We start from the raw sequence: 5,350 nt of genomic DNA on the forward strand, positions 1-5,350 counted from the left end.
TGATAACCAACATTGCATTTCTTCATGTAATAATCTACCATCAATTTTATGATAAATGTGATGAGTCATGTAAAATACTTTGATTAAATGTAGCCTATTATTATCAAAAATGTAGGCAAGGCAACTTTATATAGTACATTTTAGCACAAGGTGATTTAAAGTGCTTTACATAAAATAAGATGAAAATACAACAATTCAACATATAGCATGTGGGACAAAATACGGAAGTAGCACAAATACAGCATGTAAAAATGACAGGCTTAAATGAACATGATATCAATTCTATACAATTGGCCATGCAGGAAATAAATGAAAGCTATCCCATCGATTTGCATAACATTCAGTTGATAAATGTGATGAATATCACTTTCTAACATTACTACTAGGGCTGCCAAACGATCAAATATGGAGAATTTACATACATTGCAGTGAAACAATAATGCTATTTTAATTATGTTCATATGAATGTTACTTATTAGGGATGTCTTTTCCTTTTCATTTTAGGGATTTGGTTGCATTAATAGATCCACATAATTGATTAGTTTAAAACAAAAACCATCAAGAAATCAATTGGTAGATTATTGTCTAAATATACTTTGTCCCTTTGATGGAGGATTTATAAAACATGATGATGCTGAAATACTTCATTTTCTTTGTCACTTACGCATTCAGCCTGTCGGCAATATTCTGCCACGCCACATCCCTCGCTTTATTGATTGCCGCGGTATTGCCCTTCTTTGGCATTATGTGGCTGTAATCATCATATACCTCCATGAGGAGGGTTTGCTCCGCTACGGAGAACATCTCTGCACGTTCTTTTCCCTTGCTTTTCGGCATTTTTCACAGTTTCCGTGCTCGACTAGAATGGGCTTTTTATTTTCCCTGTGGGCGTGCACAAGTTGAGGCTTAACAGTTGAGGCATGACTAAGCGTCAGGTGGAGCCAGCTGATTTCACTTGATGGAACGGCTTGGAGCTAGATTGGGAGGTGGAGCTTAGTCAAGCTTCAAGCTTACACCTAAGTCTGGCAATTCTTAGCTACGTTGATGGAATACCCCCCAGAAATAAGTACTACAACTGCCTTTTAAGCTTTAAACTGTCAAATCAAAACTATAAATAAAAAAGAGTCAAATCTTCAAACACTATGAAATTGATTTAAATATATAAGTTTTCCTCTTTCTTATATTATGTTAGTGTTCTTTTCAGGTTTGGTCATTATAATAATCACAGTAATAATCCTTTAATGTTATAATCCTTATTATTGATGTTGTCATGGGGTCACCTGCTTAGGGACTGTTTTTTGTTTATTTTTCTTGTCTTGATCTGCCTTCACTAACTCTCTTGTCATTGCAGGGGGGTATTCCAGAAAGCAAGTTCAACAAACTCTGTTGTTGACTTACTCTGAGTAGGGAAACTCTGAATATCCGGTTCCAGAACAGCTGATCTGAGTTAGTTCAATCAACTCTGAGTATGTTAACCTTGAGTTACGTGTGTGCACAACCACTATAAAAAGCCATCATCAATGGAGCCCCGATACCATGACAACCGAGAAAAAAAAAAGATCAACTTATTTCAGTGAGAAGGAGTTGGAGATCCTTATGCTGGCCTACGGAGAATATGAGCACATATTTTGCCGCAAATGCAACACAGCTGCAGCAGCGAAGGAGAGAGAGACCGCATGGGAGAAAATTGCTGCCCGAGTCAAAACGTAAGTTTGAATGTACTATTCCATTGACCTAACATTTAACCGTCAGATCGTAGCATAGCCTCTAGTTATGAATATAAGTAGGAATGAAATCTGAGTTTTTCATTTAGGTGCAATCCAACAGGAGAAAGGAGGACTTGGAAGCAGCTCAAAATGAAACATAAAAACATCATTCAAAAAGGTAAGGCATATTTTGCTAGGCGATGATTGCACCTCACTTAGATTATTATTTTTTTTTTAATTGACTTAGGCTATTAAACGTAACGTAACTATTAATTCAGATTGCAAACATTGAGTTCTGCTCAGCCAACAGAAAGAAGGCAGAGGCCCGAAAAACGGGTGGAGGGCCACCTCCACCACCTCTGACAGAGGCTGAGGAGCTGGCTCTCAGCCAAAACAGGGGTCGCCCTGTGGCTGAAGGCATCACCGGGGGAAGCTCATCTGAGCCTGTCACCCCCCAGGACACAAGTGCCTACATCAGATGCAAGTATACACTTATGTCTTTTTTTTAAATAAAAAGCGCCTACTTTTTAACAAATATAAATCCACCCACCCAACAGTTGTGGATGGTGTCATCTGCCTGGTTCAGCCTCCCACTGAAACAATTGTTAACCCTGCAGCTGTAAGTATTCCATACTCAGATCTTGCCTCAGATGGTAGTTCAAAGTATTCTGAAACAGTATCTTTTCCTGCATCACAGGAGGAGGAGGAGGAGGAGGATGATGATGAGGAAACGCTGTCTGCTGCCACAGGGAGAGATCCGGAGGGGCCTACTGAAGTGTGTCTTAATATTATGTATAGCTACTGGCACTGCTCTACCCATTCATATTCATTTACATTCTTGAGTGGAATTTGGAGTTTGACATGTACACTGAAGTGATGAGCATAGATAATGGACAAACTAGCACATTCTTGTCCTTCAACAGAACATGGCTGGGCATCACCAAGAGGAGGGTCCATCAAATTCTAGAGCACAGCTTGACACAGTGAGATTTTTGGTCAATACCATGTTAAATCTGTATGTAGAACTGCAGGAATTAAATGTCGTCCATATGTTTCCCAGTTGCCGGTAAAAGAGTTGTACAGGGTGCACCTAATGAAAACCATTCAAAAAACCGAGAAAGAAATGGTGTACCTGGACCGGCAAATCAGAAAAACAGACTTGGAAATTCTATTACTTGAACACCAGTTGAGGTGGGTGCATTGTCATGGTGAAACAGGTGAATATGTGAAATATGTTAATAGTTGGAACTATATTACAAATCCTGACTGTTGCTTTTGTACTTTTAGGGAATAAAGAAGAACCAAATCACATGTGAATTTGTCTTTTATTTTTTATCAAAAGTGGTTTCGGGCGATGAGGTCCCTTACAGCCCTTCCATCCTGAACATCTGCAGGGATGGGATGGTCATCCTCAGCGTCATTGATTTGTACAGCAGGGTGTTGCTCTCCTCTAATAATTGCAATATTATGGAGAACAACACATGCCACAATGATGTCACATGCCCTCTCTGGGGTGACCCTGAGCTTACGCAGGCACTGGAACCGGGATTTGAGTATGCCTATGGTCATCTCAACCCGGGCTCTAGTCCTGCAATGGGCCACATTAAAACGTTGTTGGGGCCCCGGCTCAGGGTCAGGTTAAGGGGTCAACAGAGAGGGCTGGCATGGATAGCCTCGATCCCCCAGCAGGTAGCCATCAAACTCTCCTGTAATTATAGAGGACACATTTGAGTGCATTTAGAAAGGGAGACAAAGAACATTTGTACAAAGCTTTAGCTTCCTTACCACGTGCAAATCTGTTGCTCAGACTACACTCCCGGTAGATCCGGGAATCATGAACTGAGCCAGGCCACTTAGCTTCTACATTTGTGTAGTGAAGCTGCGTCACATATGATCTTTACAGTGCAGAGAATTACATGAATTAGTTGTATTGTAATGTATACATTTTCATGTACATATTTTTTAAGATGGTAGGTCACATACCTGGACATTGATGCTGTGAAAGGATTTTCGATTCCCATAGTCCCCTTCATTTTGTGTAGGCGCAGTAATAGGGATTTGTGTCCCATCTATGCATCCTATCACATTTGGAAGGCCTGCAAAATGACAGCTAATTAAGCTACTGACCCCACTCTGAGGCCGCAGCAGAATGTAGGCCTATATCATAATTTCAAATTACAGTATATATGATTTCTACATCAGTCACAACCTGCAATCCTGTGGAATTCCTCTTTGAAGGTGCGAACAGGTTTGTGTCCGGGGAACACCACCATCACTGGTAACAGGCGTTTCAGTGTGAGGGTTACCTTCCTCACAGCTCTGCACACTGTTGCCTTTCCGTAATGCTCTGCAGGTGACATAGAATGCTTGTATTACACATATATGTTAGTTATGGAGGTCTACTTACATATATTAACTTGTTTTCATGGTCACATATATATGTTAGTTATGGAGGTCTACTTACATATATTAACTTGTTTTCATGGTCACACATATATGTTAGTTATGGAGGTCTACTTACATATATTAACTTGTTTTCATGGTCACACATATATGTTAGTTATGGAGGTCTACTTACATATATTAACTTGTTTTCATGGTCACATATATGTTAGTTATGGAGGTCTACTTACATATATTAACTTGTTTTCACGGTCACATATATGTTAGTTATGGAGGTCTACTTACATATATTAACTTGTTTTCATGGTCACATATATATGGTAGTTATGAGGTCTACTTACATATATTAACTTGTTTTCATGGTCACATATATATGTTAGTTATGGAGGTCTACTTACATATATTAACTTGTTTTCACGGTCACATATATGTTAGTTATGGAGGTCTACTTACATATATTAACTTGTTTTCATGGTCACATATATATGTTAGTTATGGAAGTCTACTTACATATATTAACTTGTTTTCATGGTCACATATATATGTTAGTTATGGAGGTCTACTTACATATATTAACTTGTTTTCACGGTCACATATATGTTAGTTATGGAGGTCTACTTACATATATTAACTTGTTTTCATGATCACATATATGTTAGTTATGGAGGTCTACTTACATATATTAACTTGTTTTCATGGTCACATATATGTTAGTTATGGAGGTCTACTTACATATATTAACTTGTTTTCATGGTCACATATATATTAGTTATGGAGGTCTACTTACATATATTAACTTGTTTTCATGGTCACATATATATTAGTTATGGAGGTCTACTTACATATATTAACTTGTTTTCATGGTCACATATATGTTAGTTATGGAGGTCTACTTACATATATTAACTTGTTTTCATGGTCACAGATATGTTAGTTATGGAGGTCTACACATACTTATTAACTTGTTTTCATGGTTACACATATATGTTAGTTATGGAGGTCTACTTACATATATTAACTTGTTTTCATGATCACATATATGTGTTAGTTATGGAGTTCTACTTAAATATATTAACTTGTTTTCATGGTCACATATATGTGAGTTGTGGAGGTCTACTTACATATATTAACTTGTTTTCATGGTCACATATATGTGAGTTGTGGAGGTCTACTTACATATATTAACTTGTTTTCATGGTCACACATATATATGTTAGTTATGGAGGTCTACTTACATATAT

The 5,350-nt window shown here is 37.9% G+C and overlaps 1 pseudogene; it reads right to left on the reverse strand.

The window, feature by feature from the left end:
• Positions 1-3,041: 3,041 nt before the first annotated feature.
• LOC122761750 lies at positions 3,042-4,072 on the reverse strand (annotated as a pseudogene).
• Positions 4,073-5,350: the final 1,278 nt, after the last annotated feature.

Source organism: Solea senegalensis, unplaced genomic scaffold (assembly GCF_019176455.1).
Source record: "Solea senegalensis isolate Sse05_10M unplaced genomic scaffold, IFAPA_SoseM_1 scf7180000014965, whole genome shotgun sequence".
NCBI classification, from domain to species: domain Eukaryota; kingdom Metazoa; phylum Chordata; class Actinopteri; order Pleuronectiformes; family Soleidae; genus Solea; species Solea senegalensis.